The sequence below is a fragment of the Meriones unguiculatus genome, chromosome 3 (genome assembly GCF_030254825.1).
Source record: "Meriones unguiculatus strain TT.TT164.6M chromosome 3, Bangor_MerUng_6.1, whole genome shotgun sequence".
NCBI classification, from domain to species: Eukaryota; Metazoa; Chordata; class Mammalia; order Rodentia; family Muridae; genus Meriones; species Meriones unguiculatus.
Window position 1 is genome coordinate 110,556,977 of NC_083351.1, and position 24,762 is coordinate 110,581,738.

The 24,762-nt window shown below is 36.7% G+C and overlaps 1 protein-coding gene across 4 annotated transcripts in view; it reads right to left on the bottom strand.

The window, feature by feature from the left end:
• Cdh12 (cadherin 12) overlaps positions 1-24,762 on the bottom strand; it is a 1,315,861-nt gene that overhangs the window by 346,951 nt on the left and 944,148 nt on the right. The window lies entirely within an intron of this gene.

The window sequence follows — 24,762 nt, forward strand, 5'->3', positions numbered from 1 at the left end:
TCCCTCTTCCTCCCCCATAGCTCTTTCCTAGTCTACTGCTAAGGAAAGTCCTCCTCCCCTAACTATCTGTCCCTAGCCTATCAGGTCCCATCAGGACTGCCTGGATTCTCTTCCTCTGTGGGCTGGCTAGATTGCCCCATTGGGGAGAAGTGATCAAGGAGCAGGAAACCAAGTTCATGTCAGACACAGTCTCTTCTGCCCTTACTAGTAAACCCACATGGAGACTGAGCTGTCTATAGGCTACATCTGAGCAGGAAGTCTAGGTCCTCAATAGGCATAATTTTGGTTGATGAATTAGTCTCAGCAGTTGCCCCTGGGCCCAGGTTTTTTCTCGGCTTAGTTGGTCTTCTTGTCTTGTGAGATATTATTCCTTCTAGGTCCTATTATATACCCCTTCTTCCATAAAACTCCCTGGGCTCTGTCCAAAGTTTGGCTGTGAGTCTCTTCAGCCTGTTTTCTTATAACACCCAGGAATATCTTCCCAGGAGTGGAACTGCCTCATAAGTTGGCTCATCGCATATCAATCATTAATGCAGAAAATGACTCCAAGACTGTCTATAAGTCAGTCTTTTTCAGTTAAGGTTTCCTCACCTCAGATGAACCCAACCTATATCACTATAAGTAAAACAAACAAATGTATCTAAGCAGCAGAGAAACTGAAACTTCTTCAATGTGTATCACAATAATAATAAAACCCAACTAGACAGGAAAAATGTAACATTTTCTGGATAGAGGTGTGGAGGAACTGATAGGAGTTTGGAGGAAGGAAAACATGACAAAGTATACTCTATAGAATTTTTAACATGAAATTGTAAATTGTTCTTTCAAGGTCTGTAAAGAATTGTGTTGTTATTTTGATGGGAATTGCATTGAAACTATATTGCTATTGGCAGGATGGCCATTTTCACTATGTCAATCCTACTGATCCATAAGCATCAGAGATCTTCCTATCTTCTGAGATCTTCTTCAGTTTCTTTCTTCAGAGACTTGAAGTTTTTTTCATACAGGTCTTTCACTTCCTTGTAAGGGGACAGGACCTGCCTCTGACCTAAACTCAGTGGTTGGCCCTTTGAATCCCGTCCTCCAGGGGATGTGCAGCCTTGCCAGGCCACAGAGGAAGATGTAGCAGCCAGCCCTGAGGAGACCTGATAGGCTATGGTCAGATAGAATGGGAGGAAGTCCTCCCCTATCTGTGGCCTGGAAAGGGGGATAGGGGAAAAATAGGCAGGGTGGGTGGGACTGGGAGGAAAAGAGGTAGAGGACTAAGGCTGGGATACAAAGTGAATAAATTGTTATAAATTAATTAATAATTTAATATAAAAGGAAAAAAAAACTGAGTGTATCAAAATTTACAATTCCATGTTAGATTGCATTTACAGCCATTCATATGCATGACATCCGTCAGCCACAAAGTTTATATCTCTCAACTTTAAGTGAGATAATGTGTAGATGGTGATTAGGGCCAGCCAGTTTTCTCAATTTTTTGAATAATTAAAATCAGAATCTTCTTTTCACATATTACTTTTTCTAATATTATCCACATATGATGTATTTTCAAGTGTGATCCATAACTTATTTTTCAGGTGTCCCAAGCCTTGTCAACAACCATCATCGTACTTGGTACTCCTGGGCAAATATTAGTCAAGCATTTGCTACAGCGTATCATCCTGCACATGATAGGAAAAGTCTCCGATTATCATCGGCTGTTTAGAAAAAAAGCAATAAAACTAATGTGGCTATTTCTTTCAACTAATGAAAATATGCTATCTAATAGAATAAACATGTATACATACATTACAAAACTAGAAATAATAATACACATAAACTCTTGGGGCATTTGTGTTGCTACAAATTGAACGTAGGTTGTCTTGTATCTTGTATGCACCCTGCCACTGAACTACATCTGTGGCCAAGGATAAAAACTCAAAAGTAAAGTGTTTCTGATAGTTGAAATACATTAATATCAGTATAAGTGGGCCAGCTTCATTCTTAGTGGATTCTTGATTTGGAAACTGTGATTCTGCGCAACCCTTTTTTCAGGTTAATCTAGCATTATTGACTTAACACTAACAATAGCTAACACATGCTAAGACTGAAATAATGCTAAGAAATAGGGAATTTATAATTTGGAGTCTGGCTGTACTACAAGTTTTCTGGTAAAAAAATAGCTATGTATATTATAGATGAACACAAATAATGGGAAAATACTGAGCTCAAACATGTGGCAAAATAAAAGAATTTATCAGCAAATAGAAAGAGAGAGAAAGACAGAGAGAGATCTCAAGGAAGACAGAAGCAAAGAGACACAAAAGAAGCACAGAGAAAGAAAGAATGAGCATGAGCAAGCCCCTGGCATTCTAGTCAAGATTTTAGTTAATCTGAAAAATTATTTGAATGTATTAGAGTATAAAATAGTATAAATTCTTCATAAAACATTGCAGCAATAATTAAAGGGATAGGTAGAAGATATAATATTTTCAAAGTAATAACAGGGACTATGAAAATGAACAATAGACTAACAAAAAACTGGATGATGCCTTTAGTATATATAGCAGTGACCATCTGTATATCATGGAGAAGGAAAATTCTGTTAACATTCCAAGTGGAAGGTATTATATTTTCCATTATTTATAAGTTGTATATTAGAAAAATACAGTTTATAGTTTGTTGCTTATAATTATGCTTCGATAACGTCTAGATTAATTTGCATATAATTATCGTAAAAATGGTTTCAATTATTGTTAACAAATTTTAGTTTTCCTCATTAAAGTAACAAATTAAAGACTTGTGTTAATGCATGCATATTCTGGCATGGAATCCACATGCTAATAGGGGCCCATATTTATTACCAATGTCATTCCAGCTGCTGGACCATAGCACCTCTTATAAAATAAAATGTAAAAAATCATTTGTATTGACTAAACACTTTACTACACATAGTCTTACTATGGACCAAGTACTTCAACAAACTTTTATGATTCTTGTTGTAAATAAAAGAAAGTGTTGGGCTATATAATGTTTATTATAAGCCCTAAAATAATCATGGTAGCATTATTTAACAAATATCCTCACCATCCATTTCTCAGTCCCCATCCTATGCCATTCGCCTTAATCCTCATCTGGACTACCTTCCATACATAATCCCATGGTACTTGCTTTTATTCTTCTTCTGGGACTTTTCATACCATTATTGGAGTCCTTCCTCCCAGCCCATGTGGTTTCTTCTCCATGCTATACAATCATTGTATCCTCCTTCTTTCTCTCTCCCATCCATCTCCTTCCCCATGATTTTCTTGAACCTAAAGCCCATGGACCTTAGCTACTCTTACAACATTCTGTCCTGGCGAGGTATAAGCTGTTTAATAAACCAATGAGATTTAATGGCTTAGGCAGGTTTACACAAGGATAGATTTACACAACAAGGATGCATTTATATGAGAATGTGCTCTTCCCAGCAGGGACAATTTCTTGGGGACAAGAATTAACATTTGAATTCATAGCACTAGGCTAACCCCCTACAGAGTCTCATGATTCCCCCTATTCTTCATTCAACAAATATAATTATAAAGCACCTTACGTTTGGCCTTATATCTTTATTGGAGTTTGTTATTTCAAGTTCTAATGACTGCACAAATAATGTAATAAATTCACTTTCTCAAATTCAATACCTTTGATCTAGTTTGCTTTTGATTGCTATGATAAACACTATGACCAAAATAACTGAAGAAATTGAGGGTTTATTTCATCTTACAGTTTACAGTTGATCATAAAAGAAGTTATGATCAGAAGGAGACTTGGCAGGGTGTCAAATAAGACACTCAAGGCAGGATTTTGGAAGCAGCAGCTAAAGCAGAGTCATGGAAGAACACTGCTTATTTGCTCTCCTTTGCCTGGTCATGTGGCATTTTCTTTTTTTAATTATTTTTTTATTTTTTTAATATTAGTTACAGTTTATTAACTTTGTATCCCAGCTGTAGCTCCCTCATTTCCTCACAATTCCATCCTCCTTCGCTCACCCCCTCCCTGCCCCTTTCCAAGTCCACTGATAGGGGAGGTGCTTCTCCCCTTCCATCTGACCCTAGCTTATCAGATTTCTTCAAGATTGGCTGCAATGTTCACCTCTGTGGCCTAGCAAAGCTGTTCCTCCCTCGGGGGGGGGGAGGGGGTCAAAGAGCCAGCCATTGAGTTCATATGAGAAATAGTCCCTGTTCCCCTTACCAGGGTACCCACTTGGATACTGAGCTACCATGGGCTACATCCGAGCAGAGCTTCTAGGTTATATTCATAAATGGTCCTTGGTTGGATACAGAATCATAAAAGATCCCTGTGCCCAGATGTATTTGATCCTTGTGGAGCTCAACATAAAACCAGATAACTAAATCTGTTAAAAGAAAAACTGGGGAAGAGCCTTGAACTCATTGGCACAAAAGACAACTTTCTGAACAGAACACCAACAGCACAGGCTCTAAGAGCAACAATCAATAAATGGGACCTCATGAAACTGAAAAGCTTATGTAAAGCAAAGGACACTGTCATCAGAAGAAACCTACAGCCTACAGACTGGGAAAGGATCTTCACCAACCCTATATCTGACAGAGGGCTGATATCCAGAATATATAAAGAACTAAAGATGTTAAAAAGCAATAATTCAAGCAATCCAATTAAAAAATGGGGTACAGAGCTAAACAGAGAATTCTTTATAGAGAAATATAGAATGGCAGAGAAATGCTTAAAGAGATGTTCAACATCCTTAGCCATCAGAGACATACAAAGCAAAACAACCCTGAGGCTTCACCTTACACCCATCAAAGTGGCTAAGATCAAAAACTCAAGTAACAACACATGCTGGAGAGGTTGTGGAGAAAGGGGAACCCTACTCCATTGCTGTTGTGAATGTAAACTGGTACAACCATTTTGGAAATCAATCTGGTGCTTTCTCAGACATTAGGAATAGCACTTCCTCAAGGTCCAGCCATACCACTCCTAGGCATATATCCAAAAGATGCTCAAGTACACAACAAGGACATTTGCTCAACCATGTTTGTAGCGGCTTTTTTCTTCAGCGATGTCCTAACTGCCTAGCTGTGGTAACAACCACAGTAGGTTGGAACATCTTATAGCAGTCATTAATCAAGAACTTGTCCTCACACACCTGGCTACATGCCTATGTAGTGTAGGCGTTTTTCTCAATTCAGGTTTACTCTCTCCAGATTTCTCTAGCTTTTGTCAAATTGACATTAAAATGTAAGCTGCACAACCAATAGTTTTTCTACTTGACATACAAATACAAGATTACTACAAAATCACATTTCTTTTCTTTTTTTATTTCTCAAGATTTTATGTGAATAACACTATATGAATCACGGCATGATTTTATAATTCACATAACCATTAAAATTAATTAACATTCTAAATGTTCATTCTGTAAAATTTTCCATCTCTCAGGATGGAATAGGATCCTATAAAATTTAAAAACAACAACAACAACAAAACCAAAACAAAACAACATGAGAACAACAAACAACAACAACAACAAAAAACCAACCTTATTTTCTTCTTAATAAAAGATGGAAGAATCAAGGCACAAATCAAACTAAAGCAAAACAAACTCCAACAGTGAGAATAGTGTGCAAAGCCGAAGGTTCTTTCTCACTGATAATCTCTTGGGTTCCAAAAGGCGTTGACTGTTACATTTCTCTGACTCTACCCAAACAGCTTTTTTCTTAGTCTTGGACTATATTCATGCTACACCTGGCACTGTCCTTATTGGTATTTATGGTTCTGACATCTCCCATATACTTGAGTTTCAACTGTAGCTGAAGCTGCAGCTTTTTTTTTCTTATCAATTTCATTTTATTAAATCTGTACCCAGCCATGTCCTGCTCCCTCATTCCCTCCCAATCCCACCCTCCCTCCCTCATCTCCACCGTGCCCCTTTCCAAGTCCACTGTTGGGGGGGACCTCCTCCCCATTCATCTGATCCTGTTTTATCAGGTATCTTCAGGACTGGCTGCAAAGCCCTCCTCTGTGGCCTAACAGGACTGCTCCTCCCTTGGGTGTGGGGATGTCAAAAAGCCAGTCACTGAGTTCCTGTTAGAAATAGTCCTTGTTCTCCTTACTATGGGAAACCAATTGGTTACTGAACTACCATAGGCTACATCTGAGCAGAGGTTCTAGGTTATATGCATACATGGTCCTTGGTTGAATGTCAGTCTCAGAAAAGACCCTGTGCCCAGATATATTTGGTCCTCGTGGAGCTCCTATCCTTTCCCCATCATAGTAACTCCTCTTCTTTCATATGATTCCCTATACTCTGCCAAAGGTTTGGTCATGAGTCTTTGTATCTGCTTTGAAAACACTGCTAGTTAGAAACTTTCAGATGTGCTCAGTCATACATTCAATGCACATCCCATCTGTCTTTCTAAGTGAGGATTGAACATCTTACCCCATGTCTGCTCTCTTGATTATCTTTTTTAGGTGTACAGATTTCATTATGTTTATCATATCTTATAGGTCTATATAAGTGAGTATATACCATGTTTGTCTTTCTCCTTCTGGGATATTTCACTCAGAATGATTTTTTTTCTAGATCTCACTATTTGCCTGCAAATTTATGATTTCCTCTTTTTTGATTGCTGAGTAGTATTCCATTGTGTAAAAATGCCACAATTTCTGTACCCATTCCTCCATTGATGGACATCTGGGTTGTTTCCAGGCTCTGGCTATTACAAATAAAGCTGCTATAAACATGGTTGAGCAAGTATCCCTTTTGTGTACTTGAGCAAACTTTGGGTATATACCTAGCAGTGGTATAGCTGGGACTTGAGGAAGCACTATTCCTAATTGTCTTAGAAAGCGCCAGATAAATTTCCAGAGTGGTAGTACCAGTTTACATTCCCACCAGCAGTGGAGGAGGGTTCCCCTTTCTCCACAACCTTTCCAGCATGTATTGTCACTTGAGTTTTTCATCTTGGCCATTCTGATGGGTGTAAGGTGAAATCTCAGGGTCGTTTTGATTTGCATTTCCCAGATGGCTAATGAGGTTGAGCATTTCTTTACGTGTTTCTCTGCCATTCGATATTCCTCTGTCGAGAATTCTCTGTTTAGCTCTGTTCCCCATTTTTTAATTGGATTACTTGGTTTTCTGCTTTTCAGCTTCTTTAGTTCTTTGTATATACTGGATATTAGCCCTCTGTCAGTAAAGGGTTAGTGAAGATTCTTTCCCAATCTGTAGGCAGTTGTTTTGTTTTTTTATGACGGTGTCCTTTGCTTTACAGAAAGAAGCTTTTCAGTTTCATGAGGTCCCATTTATTGATTGTTGATCTTAGAGCCTGTGCTGTTGGTGTTCTGTTCAGGAAGTTGTCTCCTGTGCCAATGAGTTGTAGCCTGTTCCCCACTTTTTCTTCTAACAGATTTAGGGTATCTGGTTTTATGTTGAGGTCTTTGATCCACTTGGACTTTAGTTTTGTGCAGGGTGGTAAATATGGATCCATTTTCATTTTTTCTGCATGTAGACATCCAGGTGGACCAGCACCATTTGTTGAAGATGCTGTCTTTTTTCCATTGAATGGATTTGGCTTCTTTGTCAAAAATCAAGTATTCATAGGTGTGTGGGTTTATTTCTGAGTCTTCTATGTGGTTTATTTGATCCTCCTTTCTGTTTTTATGCCAATACCATGCAGTTTTTATTACTATTGCTCTGTAGTACAATTTGAGATCGGAGATGGAGATACCTCCAGATGATCTGTTGTTGTACAGGATTGTTTTGGAGATTCTGGGTTTTTATGTTTCTCCATATGAAGCTGAGAATCTTTTTTTCAAGGTCTGTAAAGAATTGAGTTGGTATTTTGATGGGAATTGCATTGAATCTATAAATTGCTTTTGGCAGAATGGCCATTTTCACAATATTAATCCTACCAATCCATGAGCACGGGAGATCTTTCCATCTTCTGATATCTTCTTCAATTTCTTTCTTCAGAGACTTGAAGTTGTTCTTAAACAGGTCTATCACTTGAAGCTGCAGTTGTAAGAATGGTCTCTTCTAGACTCTAAACCTCAGCAAGTCTGTCTTCCAAAGTTAGAAACTGTCTCAACATTACCTTTCAAGTTCCCACAGAGTAGTTCAGAGACCTCTGAGTACTGAAGGGCTTTTCCAGTCCAATATTCCAAATACTGATAACATGCTAGAAAAATCAACATGATCAAGTCAGCTACAGCAGTAGCCCACACTCTGATACCAGTTTATGGTTTGGTCTGCTTTCTATTGTGACAAACAGCATAATCAGGAGCAGCTTGTGGAGTCATGGCTTTATTTCCTCTCTCAGCTCAAAATCCATTCAAGAAAGAAATTAATTAAGGAACTGAAGTCACGAACCTGGGGACAAGAATTGAAGGAGAAGCCATGGGGGAAAGCGTTCATTCAACTGTTCTCCAGTCCTTAAAAGACTTTCTTTCTTATTTCACCCAATAGAATTGGATAGGTTTTGGGCCATCTCACATCAATCATTAATCAAGAACCCACACAAAAACAAAGTTTCCTTCATCTAATATTATGAAGCTGTTTATCAATTCAGCTTATTTTTTGGCAGGTGACTCAAGAGTGTGTCAAGTTGACAATAATATAACCAGAACATTTATCTATTATGTATAAATTCCTAACAACAATGCTAATGTCATAATAAGCTCAGTGTGTATACAGAGTATTTCCATGTTTATATCAGAGAAATCTATCAACGTGTAACTATGATTTATACATAAATAAGCAGAAGTATAGTCCTACCTCTCCATACTTTTTTGAAATTTGAAATTTGAAATTTGGTATGTTATGAACTCCTTACTGCATTGACTATACATAAATTCTTTATTCACTGAAAGTGTTCACAGAAAAGATTTATTTGTTTAATTAAGCAAATACAATAATCCATTATCTAAACTAGGTGTATTGCAATTTTCTAGTAAGATCTATTTAAACGTACACATCTCAGGATCTAAGCAACTCTAAAATATATCTGTCTAGTATACAGATGTTTTCTGCTTGCTACATCAGTTTTCCTCTATCAATCATCACTTTGCTCAGCTTCAGACACCTGGAATTAATTTAGTCTTGGATCCTTTCTTTCACACTTTTAAACTCTTTCTGGTGGCATATTTCAAACAAATAAGAAAATTGCACTCTGTTCTCCATACTTGGAAGTCTATCGAGGAGATTTAAAAGACAGAAAATTTAAAAAAAATAAGATTCTTCCATATTGGTTCAGCTATGAAATCAATAGTTACTGTGAGAAATTGTATCACATGCTTTAGTTTAAAAAGTAACACGAATAACATGATTCTGTAAGTTGGTGAACTTATTGAGGTGTAAAATGATGTTTCTCAGGGTGTTATATATGAAGTTCCAAAATCCAATTCATAAGGAGTTGGTATGTCAAATGTAGACTTCCATATTCCAAGCCCCACTACTATTCTGTCAAAAAGACATTTGGGGGAAAATAGCTACCTTGCTCTGTGTCCCCCATTGCCTTTTTTGTGTCTTAGAAAAATAAATATTCTAAACAATTGTGGTAAAAACTATCCCTTTCCACCTTCTCCAAAATAGACCATATAGTTGGTCACAAAGCAAGCCTCAACAGATACAAGAAGATTAAAATAATCCCCTGTATTATATCTGACCACCATGGACTAAAGCTGGACCTCAACAACAATGGAATCAGAAAAAAAAACTACATGCACATGGAAACTGAACAACTTGCTGCTCAATGACAGCTGGGTTAAGGAGGAAATAAAAAAAGAAATTAAAGACTTCCTAAAATTCAATGAAAATGAAGGTACGACATACCCTAATTTATGGGACACAATGAAAGCAGTGCTCAGAGGAAAAATTCATAGCACTAAGTACCTTCAAGGATAAATTTGTGACATCTCATACAAGCAACTTAATGGCACAACTGAGAGCCCTAGAACAAAAAGAAGCAGATACACCCAAGAGAAGAAGATGGCTGGAAATAATCAAACACAGGGCTGAAATCAATCAGAGACAAATAAAACCATTCAGAGAATCAATGAAAGCAAGATCTGGTTCTTTGAGAACATCAACAAGATAGACAAACCTTTAGCCAAACTAACTAAAAGGCAGAGAGAAACTAACCAAATTATCAAAATCAGAAATGAAAAGGGGGTCATAACTATAGATATTGAGGAAATCCAAGCAATCATTAGGTTGTACTACAAAAGCCTATATGACACAAAATTTGAAAATGTGAAACAAATGGATAATTTTCTTGATAGATTCCATCTACCAAAATTAAGTCAAAATGAGGTAGAAGGATTGAATAGTCCTATATCCCCCAAGGAAAAAGAAGCAGCCATTAACAATCTTCCTTCCAAAAATAGCCCTGGGCTAGATGGATGCAGTGTGGAATTCTACCAGACCTTCAAAGAAGAGCTAACTCCAATTCTCTCTAAAGTATTCCACAAAATAGAAACAGAAGGAACACTACCAAACTCATTTTATGAAGCCACAGTCACCTTGATACCTAAACCACACAAAGACCCAACAAAAAAAAGAGAACTTCAGACCTATATCTCTTATGAACATTGATGCAAAAATACTCAGTAAAGTACTTGCAAACCGAATTCAAGAACACATCAAAGATATCATCTACCATGACCAAGAGGGTTTCATCTAGGCATCCAAGGGTGGTTCAACGTATGCAAATCCATCAAAGTAATCCACCACATAAACAAACTGAAGGCGAAAAACCACATGATGATCTCCTTAGATGCCGAAAAAGCATTTGACAAAGTTCAACATTCATTCATGTTTAAAGTCTTGGAGAGATCAGGGCTACAAGGCACATAGCTAAACATAGTAAAAACAATATACAACAAGCCTACAGCTAACATCAAACTCAATGGAGAGAAACTTAAATCAATCCCACTGAAATCAGGGACAAGGCTCTCCATATCTCTTCAACCTAGTACTTGAAGTCCTAGCTAAAGCAATAAGACAACTAAAGTAGATCAAGGGGATACAAATCGGAAAGGAAGAGGTCAAAGTGTCACTATTAGCAGAAGATATGATAATATACATGAGCGATGCAAAAAAATTCAACCACTGAACTCCTTCAGCTGATAAACGCCTTCAGCAAAGTGGCTGGATACAAAATCAACTCTTTTCTCCGTCCTTTACTTCCTTCTGCCATTTCTAAAATTCTTATCCTCTCTCTCATTCTCTTTCTTTATCTGTTTTTTTTTTTCAAGCAACAGTTTCATTGTTTCCAGCGTGTACTACCAACTTCCACAAAAATATTAACCCGTGACAGTTCACCCTCTTCTTCTAATCATTCTTCTTTTAAAAAGGTGTTTATCAGTATCACATACCTGAAATTTATTTTGACATTTCTTTATACATAAATTGAGGCATTACCTATGCTTATTTGTTTTATTTATTTCTTTATTTTTGCTTTTTAGTGAAGCAAGAAAATAACAAATTTTAGTCATGTTGTTTTGAATTCCAAGATATTTTTCCTATTAATGATCAGTAAATTATTCAGAACTAATGTTGACAAATTATATATGCATTTATTGCTTTTGATATAACTTTATTTTCAGTGACATGGAATGTAATTTTCTCAGGTAAATAATAAAGGATTAAATACATCTCAAATTTCTCAAGAATAAGAGTATCAATTTTTAAATTTTTCATTAAAATATTGGTAAAGTATCTAACAACAAAATAACGACATTAGGCTCAAATAAGAGGGTACCAAATGTTTCAGAAATAAACCACTGTATTCATCCTCTATTATAAAGCAACACAATTGAAACATGATTATGCTATTTTTATACAAGGTTTGAAAGAAACCTTATTACAGTGTATGTATTAGTTTATTATAATTCTATTTGTTTCATATGAGAAAATATCAAAAAGAACCTATGATTTTGAACGTTATGATTACTGTTAAAATAGTTTGTTGAAGGTTCCAGAATGTATTTCTGATTGGAGTTTCATGTCATAAACCTTCCTATGTAAAGTTCTTTATTGATAGTGAAATAGAAACTTAATCAGTCATTCTTAATGTAGTAATTGAGTAATTTCAATGTTGTTTTTCATGGACTGAATTAACCTATACCTTAAGGTAAATCCATTTCACATTCATCATTATAACCTCTTGAAGCAAGCCTCATAAAGATAAATAATATGTGTGATGCTACAACTCTTCCCAGAATTTTTACCAACAGCCCAGTCATTTGGTATCTTGCTGTACATTTTGTTAGCACACAGAAATGTCAAGAAGCATATTAAGGACTGTCAGACAGTTTTTTGGCTATGCAGGTACATCTCTGTTTCAGGGATCTTATTATTCTGGCTGGGTAACCAGAGACACTTAGTTGTGGAACTTAAAGCTCTGATCTCATGAGTTTCTGGTGACAAATTAAAGAATTTCCATATTCATCCAGAGTTTAATCCTTACCATAAAACCACAATGACAACACTCATCAAAGTACAGTAAGATTAATGGAGCAGTGTCTTAATATTTTTCACACAGACATGAAAAAGCACCAATGATTGTGATAATTATACTGAATTTGGACCCTATCTCTTATTTGTTTATTTATTTATTTATATTTTTATTAATTACAGTTTATTCACTTTGTATTCCCCCTGTAACTTCCTCCTTCTCCCCCTCCCTATCCTACCCTTACTACCTATTCTACCTCTTACTCACTTGTGTTCCTCTCCCAGTCCACTGATAAGGGAGGTCCTCCTCCCCTTCCCTCTGATCCTAGCCTATCAGGTCTCATTAGGAGTGGTTCCATTGTCTCCTTCTGTGGCCTCCTCAGGCTGCTCTCCCCTCCCCCAGAAGGTGATCCAAGAGCAGGCCAATCAGTTCATGTCAGAGACAGTTCCTGTCCCCATTACTATCGAAACAACTTGGATACTGAACTGCCATAGGCTATACCTCTGTGCAGGGGTTCCAGGCCATCTCCATGAGTGGTCCTTGGCTAGAGTATCAGTCTCAGAAAAGATCCCTAGGCCCAGACTTTTTGGATCTTTCACTGTCCTTGTGGAGCTCCTGTCCTCTCCAGGTCTTACTATCTCCCACTTCTTTCATAAGATTCCCTGCACTCTGCCCAAAGTTTGGCTATGAGTCTCAAAATCTGCCTAGATACCCTGCAGGGTAGAGCCTTTCAGAGGCCCTCTGTGGTAGACTCCTGTCCTGTTCCCTGTTTTCTCCCTTCTCTGATGTCCATCCTCTTTGCCTTTCTGAATGGGGCATCTTAGCCAAAATTGAGCATCTTAGCCAGAATCCCCCTCCCTGATTAGCTTCCTTAGGTGTACAGATTTTAGTATGTTTATCCAATATTATATGTCTAGTATCCACTTATGAGTGAGTATATACCCTGTGTGTCTTTCTTCTTCTGGGTTAGCTCTCTTAGGATGATCTTTTCCAGTTCCCACCATTTACCTGCAAATTTCATGATTTCCTTGTTTTTTTATCACTGAGTAATATTCCATTGTGTAGATATACCACAATTTCTGTATCCATTCCTCAACTGAGGGGCATCTGGGTTGTTTACAGCTTCTGGCTATTACAAATAAAGCTGTTACAAACATGGTTGAGCATATGTCCTTGTTGTATACTTCAGAGTCTTTTGGATATATGCTTAGCAGCGGTATAGTTGGATCTCGAGGAAGCACTATTCCTAACCATCTGAGAAAGTGCCAGATTGATTTCCAGGGTGGTTGTACAAGTTTACATTCCCACCAGCAGTGAAGGAGGTTTCCCCTTTCTCCACATCCTCTCCAGCATGTGTTGTTACTTGAGTTATTCATCTTAGCCATTCTGATGGGTGTAAGGTGAAATCTCAGGCTCATTTTTATTTGCATTTCCCTGATGACTAAGGACATTGAACATTTCTTTAAGTGTTTCTCTGCCATTCTGTATTCTCTTATTGATAGTTCTTTGTTTAGCTCTGTACCACATTTTTTAACTGGATTAATTGATGTGTTGCTGTTGAACTTCTTGAGCTGTTTAAATATACTGTATATTAGCCCTCTGTCAGATATAGGGTTGGTGAAGATCCTTTCCCAATCTGTAAGCTCTTGTTTTCTTCTGATGACAGTGTCCTTTGCTTTACAGATTTTTTTCAGTTTCTTGAGGTCCCATTTATTAATTGTTGCTCTAAGAGCCTGTGCTGTTGGTGTTCTGTTCAGGAAGTTGTCTCCTGTGCTACTGAGTTCAAGGCTCTTCCCCAGGTTTTCTTCTAACAGGTTTAGTGTATCTGTTTGAGGTATCTCCATCCTTGATCTCAAGCTGGACTATAGAGCAACAGTAATAAAAACTGCATGGTAGTAGCATAGAAACAGAATGGCAGACAATGGAATCTGACAGAAAACACAGAAACAAACTCACACACTTATGAACACCTGTTTTTTGACAAAAATGCCAAAACCACACAAGGGAAAAAAAGATAGCATCTTCAACAAATGGTGCTGGTCTAACTGGGTGTCTACATGTAGAAAATGCAAATAGATCTATACTTATCACCCCATACAAAACTAAAGTTCAAGTGAATCAATATAAACCTGGACCTTATCTCTTAGGTCTCTTCTGTCCTTCTGTATTGCAAGTATTTAAATATGAACAGTTCTGATCATTCCTAAGTTTTCACATAAAACTTTTATCATAACATATTCCCTGGGTTAACATACTTATATATGTAAGAGCAAATTCATTGTTTCAAGTCAGCAAAAGTTATCTCCTTCTTCCACTGGAAGTCACACTTTGTCATTTCATAATGGGTGAGGTAGTTTTCTTTTTTTAAGAAGCTTTTATATTAATTATTATTATTATTTATTACAATTTAATCACTTTGTATGCTGGTTGTGGCCTGCTCCCTTGTATCCTCCCAATCCCACCCTACCTCCCTCTTTTCTCCCTGTGTCCCTCCTCTAGTCAACTGATAGATGAGGTCCTCCTTCCCTTCTATATGACTGTAGCCTAGCAAGTCTCATTGGGGCCAGCTGCACTGTTTTCTTCTGTGGCCTGTGACCTCCACCAGGTGGAAGTAAACAGAGAGCCTACTATTGAGTTCATGCCAGAGACAGCCCCTGCTCCCTTAACTAGGGCACCCACTTGGACAGAGTATATATATATTTGGCTCTCTTTGTCTCCTGTTGGAGCTCCTGTCCCTTCCAGGTCTATCTCTTCCTTTCATAAAATTCCATGCACTCTGCCCAAAGTTTGGCTATGAGTCTCAGCCTCTGCTTCAATACCTCGATCAGTGGATTCTCTCAGAGGCCATCTGTGGTAGTATCCTGTCTTGTTGAGGTAGTTTTTAAGAAAGGTGGAATAAAAAATTAAGCTAGAACTTGAAAAAAATCTATTTTAAAAAATCTCCTCTCTTACTTTTTTGTGTTTACCTCTTAGCATTGAATATTTTTATTAATTTTTGAAATGACAATATAATTATATCATTCTTCCTTCCCTTTCCTCCCTCTATGAGAGAACCTCTTATTTTAATCTGATTTTTACTTTTTATTCCAAAGAAAACTTTTGATTTGTTTGTTTATTTCCTTGTTTAAAATGTAAGATAGACTATCTTAAAGTTGTATATAGTATATTGATACAGTGGAAAATATTAATTGTAGTTTATTTTTTAGAGTTGAACATGTAATTCAGTGAGAAGCCACTTTCTTAGCATGCGGCATGTCCTGTGTTGAATCCCTAGAAGTGAAAAAAGAAGCAAAAGAAGAAATAAAGAAGGAAAGAAGGAACAAAGGAAGGAAGGAAGGAAGGAAGAGCACACATACCATTTATACTCTATGGACTTTTTCAAATTCTTCTAATCTGTAGCCTATTATGTTATGAATATGGAAAATGTTTTATTTAGCTGCAGGAATCAATGGTAAATTACTGAAAGATAAACATAAATGTTACTGTATATGGTGATAATAAATCTTTATATTTTTGAAGTTGCTAATCCTTGAACTTGAAACCTATTACAATGAGCATGCATCCTAGGGACAGACTTTTTCTAAATTCTGGAAATATCTAATAGAATAACCTAATTATGTCATGCTAAGGCGTCTTCTGAACATGGAAAAAAATCATAACAAGGTATTTTGTCAAGATCTGCCCAAGTTTCATTTATATTGCCAAAATAAAATTGCTCTTAGCTTTCATGTGTTTGTTATTTGGAAAAACTTAGAAATGAAACAAAGAATTTTCTGGCAGATGTATAGAAGTTATTAATAAGTTTAAATATGCAAAAATCTGTGGTGTATCTTCTTGGGGCAACTAGACCGAGGATGATGGAAACAGATCACCTTACAGGCAGCCACATTAATGATCTGGAAGGCTTGATTTCAAAACCAATACTAGGCAAAGAAAAAAAATGGTGGTATTTCAGGATGAATATGGTGCTAAAGTGCACAGGCTGGCACTGGGTAAAACATTAACTGTATTTGTATGAGTTAACAGAATTCTAATACTGGGAAAATATCTTTTGAGTGCTGAATGATGTATGTATTACTTTGGCCACAAACACATTGTCTGACTTGCATTCTTTGAGAGAAAAAAAAGCTGCTATTAATAAGTTTACTCTTTTTAAAATTAAATTATTATTTTTATATTAATTACAGTTTATTCACTTTGTTTAACAGCTGTAGCTTTCATTCCCTGCCAATCCCACCCTTTCTCCCTCATCTCCTCCAATTCCCCTCTCCAAGGCCACTGATAGGGGAGGTCCTCCTCCCCTTCCATTTGACCCTAGCTTATTAGGTCTCATCAGGAGTGGCTGCATTGTCCTCCTCTGTGGCCTGACAAGGCTGCTTCCCCATCAAGGGAGTTGGGCAAAGAACCAGCCACTGAGTTCATGTCAGAGACAGTCCCTGTTCTGAGACATATAACCAAACTTTGGGCAGAGTGCAGGGAATCCTATGAAAGAAGGGGGAGATATTGGGAGCTGGAAAGTACAGGAGCTCCACAAGGAGAGCAACAGAACCAAAATATCTGGACAAGGGGTCTTTTCTGAGACCGATACTCCAACCAAGGATCATTCATAAATAGAACCTGGAACCCCTTCTCAGGTGTAGCTCATGGCAGCTCAGGATAAATTCATTCCTACATCACAAATACACATTAGCCAAACAAACCAGGGCAGATAACAATGTCCACATTCACATCACAAAGAACAACTCTGAACTTGAAGAAACAGCAAAGATCTATTTTCCAACACTGAGTAAACCTTAGATGATATAAAGTAGGTTACATTCAGTATCTCCTCACCCTGTCAGGCAAATGCGAAGCATACATATTTATGACAGGTACAATATGCCTGGAATAAAACCACACTGAGTTAAATCTTCTTCCAGGCATATTGTACCTAGTTTTCTACTGATCTCAGGGTAGCAAGCAAGAGTGACCTACTTTTGTAAATCTGAACTATTGAAGCCTAAAACTGAGTAAGAGCTTCCTACAAGCTATGATATTAGTATTGAGAGTGTTCAAGTTTACCTTCTTTTGTATGTTTATATCTCACTTTTACTCTAAATTTCTCATAGCTTCCTCTCTTTTTCATAATCTAAATCTTATTTGTTCTTCCAGTGTTCCCCAGGAAGATGACTATTGAGTATACATAATTATGAATGTAACTAATTATCTTTCCTAATTAAAGTAGATTATTTCTCGACTCAATTACCCAATTATTAACTTCATAACTTCTTTTAATTATTTGATGCCAAAGTTTTCACTTAGTAGTATCTCTCCACTAATGTACTTCATTAACAAATTCACTAGTAAATAAAATTCATAAAAATAAAGAGGGAGACTGAATTATGATTATAATTACTTCAGAACTAAAAAAAATGATAAAGTATTTAGACCTTAAATATATATGCTGTCTCATATGACAAATGTACTTTGATATTTTATCAAACATTGTATATTTTCAGATGTTCTAATTAGTAGGAACAAAACTTACATGCTAGTTAAATTAGTATGTTTATATGTACAACCACTAGTATAAGTAACACTTCTAAGTGATGAATTTAAAATACTGACATGATGATGTCTTACATGCAAAATAATTGTATTTGCATATATATTATTGCAAAAACTCATCTTCATAGTGGTCTAATGAATGTATGATAAGTAAATATCAAAATAAAACATTCAACCAATCCAAGAAAGCTAAATTCTTTCAAATATATGATTTTTCTCCATTATGAGTATTAACAGTCATATGTTACTATTCCACATTTTTCTAGAATTGATATTTTATTCTTCTTCAAATGAAAATATATGGAGTTTATTTGAATTTGTGATCAGACTAAAGATATCATTAATTTCTAAAAGTATTACCAAACTGCTTTTATCATTTAAAACTTCAACAACTCTAAACAATTAACAAGAAATTTCTTTCCATATAAATTTACCTCAAATCACTTTTCTTGGTAGAAAATGTAGCTTCTAATTTGAAACAAAGAATGAAACTATCAACGTAATTATGGTGATGGAATATTCCAAATAGTCAGCAAAATCCAGTGCTGAAAGACAAGTTAACATCTTCTAATTTAGTAAGTTCAATATAGATGTTGCAGAGGCTATTTATTTGTTTGTATTTTTGTTAAGTATCACTATTGTCCAAAAATACATATGGATTATCTCTTATAATGTCCAGTGCCACTTCTTCTTTAAGTCTAAAGTTCAATGGGGATATGAGCATAAATGGTATTTTGTTTTTTAGAAAATAATGGAAAATTAAAGAGAAGAGATTCTCATTTTACTATATACTAAGCAATTTACATTTTTGCAGAAGTTATTCAAGTAGCTTGTAGTGTTGTGTAGATAAATCAATATACATTATTATGATGTTGGAAGTAATTCTTCATAAGTCTCACATACTCATGTCAGTTTTGTGTAGAAAACACAATCTTGAGAAATGAAACACTCCTCTTTCAAAGCAGTGATAAGTCATGCCTACTCTCCAGTAAATTTTAGACAATGTACCCTTGTAAAACTAATGGAAAACCTGTCAAAGATTTTATATAATGGTCCTCTGAACAGGTACTGGAATTCATCTTGGTTGTTCTTTGTTTCTTTGTTCCGTAAGGCAGTTGAAACAGACTCCATTTGTCCATTATATGATAAATGATGAATCAGAGCCAGGCGTTGTGTATTTTCTCCCAACATTTTTGTAAGACAGTGAGCGGCAATGTTTTTGATAGTGGATAGATATAAACCAATGTGAAAAAGCCGTCATATTCTTTAATACCTGAAAACACCTAGATGCACCTCAACTGAAGAATAGATAAAGAAAATGTGGTACATTTAAACAATTGGATACTACTCAGCTATTTTTTTTACTATAACATTTTTTTAATTATAATTTTTATTAATTACAATTGATTCACTTTTTATCTCCCCTGTAGCTCCTTGCTTCCTCCCCTCCCAATCCCACTCTCCCTCCCCCTTCTCCACCCAATCCACTAAGGGAGGACTTCCTCCCCTTCCTTCTGATCCTAGTCTATCAGGTCTCATCAGGTGTGGTTGCATTGTCTTCTATATCTTGGTAAGGCTGCTCCCCCCTCAAGGAGAGGTAATCAAAGAGCAGGCCAACCAGCTCATGTCAGAGACAATACCTGTTCCCATTACTATGGAACCCACTTGGACACTGAACTGCCATGGACTACATCTGTGCAGGGGTTCTAGGTTATCTCCATGCATAGTCCTTGGTTGGAGTATTAGTCTCAGCAAAGACCCCTGTGCCCAGATTTTTTGTTTCTGTTGCTCTCCTTGTGGAGCTCCTGTCCTCTGCAGGTCTTACTACTTCCCACTTCTTCCATAAGGTTCCCTGCACTCTGCCCAAAGATTGGCCTTGAAAACCATACAATGGAAAAAAAAGATAGCATCTTCAACAAATTTTGCTGGTCTAACTGGATGTATACATGTAGAAAAATGCAAGTAGATCCATACTTATCACCCTGCACAAAACTAAAGTACAAGTGGATCAAAGACCTCACATAAAACCAGACACACTAAATCTGTTAGAAGAAAAACTGGGGAAGAGCCTTGAACTCAGTAGCACAGGATACATCTTCCTGAACAGAACACCAACAGCACAGGCTCTAAGAGCAACAGTCAATAAATGGGACCTCATGAAACAGAAAAACTTTTGTAAAGCAAAGGACACTGTCATCAGAAGAAAACAAGAGCCTACAGATTGAGAAAGGATCTTCATCAATCCTATATCTGACAGAGGCCTAATATCCAGAATATATAAAGTACTCAAGAAGTTCAACAGTAATAAATCAAGTAATCCAGTTTAAAAAAATAGGGTATAGAGCTAAACAGAGAATTCTCAATAGAGGAATATCAAATGGCGGAAAAACACTTAAAAATGCTCCTTAGTCATCAGGAAATTGCAAGTGAAAACGACCCTGAGATTTCACCTGACACCCACCAAAATAGCTAAGATCAAAAACTGAAGTGACAACACATGCTGGAGAGGATGTGAAGAAAGGGGAACCCTCCTCCACTGCTGGTGGGAATGTAAGCTTGTACAGCCACTTTGGAATTCAATCTGGCACTATTCCAGATAATTAGGAATAGTGCTTCCTCAAGATCCAGCTATACCACTCCTAGGCATATATCCAAAAGATGCTCAAGTACACAACAATTTCTTTTCTCAACCAAGTTTGTAGCAGCTTTATGTGTAATAGCCAGAGACAGTCCCTGTTCCCCTTACTAGGGTAGCCACTTGGAGACTGAGCTGCCATGGGCTATATCTGAGCAGGGATTCTAGGTTATATTCATGAATGGATCTTGGTTGGCATTTCAGTCTCAGAAAAGACCCCTGTGCCCACATATTTTGGTCCTGTTACTCTCCTTGTAGAGCTCCTGTCCACTCCAGGTTTTACTATCTCCCCCTTCCTTCCTAAGATTCCCTGTACTCTGCCCAAAGTTTGGTTATGAGTCTCAGCATTTGCTTTGATACACTATCTTATTAGTCATATAAACTGGCTTATACCTTAATTGCTTTCCTGTAATCAATTACTATATGACTTTGAAATAAAAACTGTGTTTATTTTAGATTGTAAATAACTGCAGCCAGGCTTTCAAAAGTACCATGGAGGTGTAGAAAAAATGAAAAAAATAAAAATATATTTTCTTTGATTTTGTTTATGAAATGAGAAAATAGGAGATGAGAGGAACAAAGCAGAAATTTTAAAAAAATGGTAATTCTCAAATTTAATGTTTTACATGTGTTCTTTAAAACACTAGAGTTAGTGACTAGCATTTATTTTTAAGAGCAGAATTACATTCATGGTCTTGACAACTCAATTAAAGAAAAAGCAAGATAAAAATTGTCACAGACATGAATTAGCATAAAATGGATATCAAATATTTGAATGTAATTTAGCATACTGTTATTTTGTTTACATCTCAAGCAATTTTCTGCTGAAATGTATTGATTTTCTATCATATACAAATATGCTTATTTAAATGATAGCCTCAAACTGGATATATTATAAAATTTAAAGATAGGATTATGAGTCATGATGTTTACCTAAACATCAGGGTTATCTAAAAAGACTGAATAGCAATCAAAATTATTATTTCTGAGATTTTGCTGTGGAAATAGCAGGTAATTAAAAATGTTGTGATGAGCAGCAGAGTCAGTCTTTTGGCATCAGGACTGATCAAAGGGATTTTTTTTTTAAAGTTCGAACACTCTAATAGATTGCAACCTTCTTAGATACAGAGTGAGGTAAGAGTCAAGTGGAAGCATGAGGTGGGAAATAATCAAGCAACGACAACGTTTTCTTTTCTGTGCATTTTAATAAATGTGAGTTTCCCATTTCTAGCACACTATTACATCTGAATGTCTGTGGTATAGCACTTTAGACAGAGCTTGAGACACACTTCTGTGAAGATTAAGTAGGTATTATGAACCTTGACTATTTGATAAACAGGAATCTCTATAATAGAAAGAGGTCACTCATCAAGAGCCAGTTGAACAGTAAGAGCACATTGTGTGCTCCTCAAAAACCATATGACTGAAGATTCAAGAAAACAAAGATGCAGCTAAACAATAACAAGCCCTGAAAATCGGACTGTAAACATTATGAATATAGGTTATTATTTAATTTTCATTGTTGTTGTGCTCAATTCAGGGCAAAAATGTCACTCCATTCTTAACCATTCATTTAAAGATAAATCCAAAGACAAATTATTTTTAATAGATTTATATCTGTTATCATAAGCTAATGTTCAATCTTTTTATTTTTAACAAATATGGACCCAAGTTAAACAATTATAATTATTCTCGTGAACTTCAGTCACCACTGCCTTGACTTTGTACATGTGTACATCTTCCTGCTTGTTTTATCTCAGTATATACTGAAAAAATAGCAGGCAACACATTCATTTAATGATTATGATAATTATTCAGGCAGAATGGCACATACTTACAATCCCAACTCATGGGAGGTTCATTAATATAATTTTTTTTTATTGGTAGTCGCTATACTTTTTATATGAATTGTGTTGTTGAAGCTCGTGTTTTTTTTTTTATTTTTTATTTTTTTTATTTTTTTTTATCAGTTACATTTTATTAACTCTGTATCCCAGCCATGTCCCGATCCCTCATTCCCTCCCAGTCCCTCCCTCCCTCCCTCCCTCATCTCCACCGTGCCCCTTTCCAAGTCCACTGATAGGGGGGACCTCCTCCCCATTCATCTGATCCTGTTTTATCAGGTATCTTCAGGACTGGCTGCAAAGCCCTCCTCTGTGGCCTAACAGGACTGCTGCTAGGTATATACCCAAAGTTTGTTCAAGTACACAAAAAGGACACTTGCTCAACCATGTTTATAGCAGCTCTATTTGTAATAGCCAGAACCTGGAAACAACCCAGATGTCCATCAATGGTGGAATGGGTACAGAAATTGTGGTATTTTTATACAATGGAATACTACTCAGCAATCAAAAAGGAGGAAATCATGAAATTTGCAGGCAAATGGTGGGATCTAGAAAAGATCATTCTGAGTGAAATATCCCAGAAGGAGAAAGACAAACATGGGATATACTCACTTATATAGACCTATAAGATATGATAAACATAATGAAATCTATACACCTAAAAAAGATAATCAATTGAGCGGACATGGGGTAAGATGATCAATCTTCATATAGAAAGACAGATGGGATGTGCATTGAACGTATGACAGGAGTCTACTGAGCGCATCTGAAAGACTCTAACTAGCAGTGTTTTCAAAGCAAAGACTCATGATCAACCCTTTGGCAGAGTACAGGGAATCATAAGAAAGAAGGGGAGTTAGTCTGATGGGGAAAGGATAGGAGCTCCACAAGGACCAAATATATCTGGGCACAGGGTCTTTTCTGAGACTGACATTCAACCAAGGACCATGTATGGATATAACCTAGAACCTCCACTCAGATGTAGCCTGTGGTAGCTCAGTAACCAATTGGTTTCCCAAAGTGCGGGGAACAGGGACTATTTCTAACAGAAGCTCGTGTTTTAAAAGGTTATTTCCCAGTTTGTTTTACTTTGTGTCTTTTGAGCTCTTAAGGAGATGGCACTGAGTAGGCAGAAGTGGGTCACTGTTCAAAGGCCCCTAAAGGTTTTAACTGCCCCCACCACTCCTGAGGATGCTTATTAGAGCCTGCTTTCTCTTTTCCCTGCCTAACCATGATGTGAATAGTTTCCACCACCTTTCAAGCTGCTTTCATGGCTGACATAACATATGATGTTTCTATTCTGATAGGCTTTGTCCTTCTGAAAATATTAGCCAAAAATGAATTCCTTTTCTCTTCTCTCACCATGAAGAATAAAGTAGGCAATACAGCCACTCATGGGAACATTAGTGTCCATTGCACCAGTATGCTTACTGACTGGCTTCTCCATGTTAGGACCTTTCTTGTTTCCAACACACTAGCCTAAATAATCCATAAGGAGCATTGAGAGTTGTCGTCCCTTGCTTCCCACTTCCTATGGCTTCTGATAAAGAGAAAGAAAGAAAGAAAGAAAGAAAGAAAGAAAGAAAGAAAGAAAGAAAGAAAGAAAGAAAGAAAGAAAGAAAGAAAGAAAAACTTATGTTGAAGCTGAATTTTTCAAAGGTTCAGCTCGAGTCCTGTTAAAGGGACAGGAGGACCAAATAACCTGTAATGAAATAATGTTCTTTTCCTTCATAGAGTTCTTGCTCTCTAATATAATAGTTTACAGGGTCATGTTCTTGTGGCTTCATAAGTCTGTCTACTTTCCAGAATTTCTTATTCAGAAAAGCATAATGTTTCCAGTTTGTGTCTTTCTTTCTAAAGCATGCTTCCGCTAACATTTTGGCCATTCTTTTTCTTTTCCTAAGGCCCCCCATTTGGCTCACCTCTGTGCTGACTTTGTTCTAAGGGAGTTTTTGTTTCTCTCTGATGCTTTTTATTCTTCCAGACAGCTGCTAGCCTGGGGTCGGGAGGGTAGGGTTCTCCTTTTTGTTGCTGTTATTTGTTGCTTAGTGTTTTTAAATTGTTGTTCTTTTTATTTATTTTGAGAGAGTTTCTCACTTTTTAGCTTGAGATCACTGTGTAGACCTGTCTCAAACCCAGAGAGATATGCCTGCCGCTGCTTCCCCAGCACTGACATTAAAGGTGTGCACCCCCAGTTCCAGCTGGGGTTTTCTTTAAAATTCTAATAAGATTTTGCTGGAGCTGTCATTTCCCTTTGTTCTTAAGTTACTTTTTG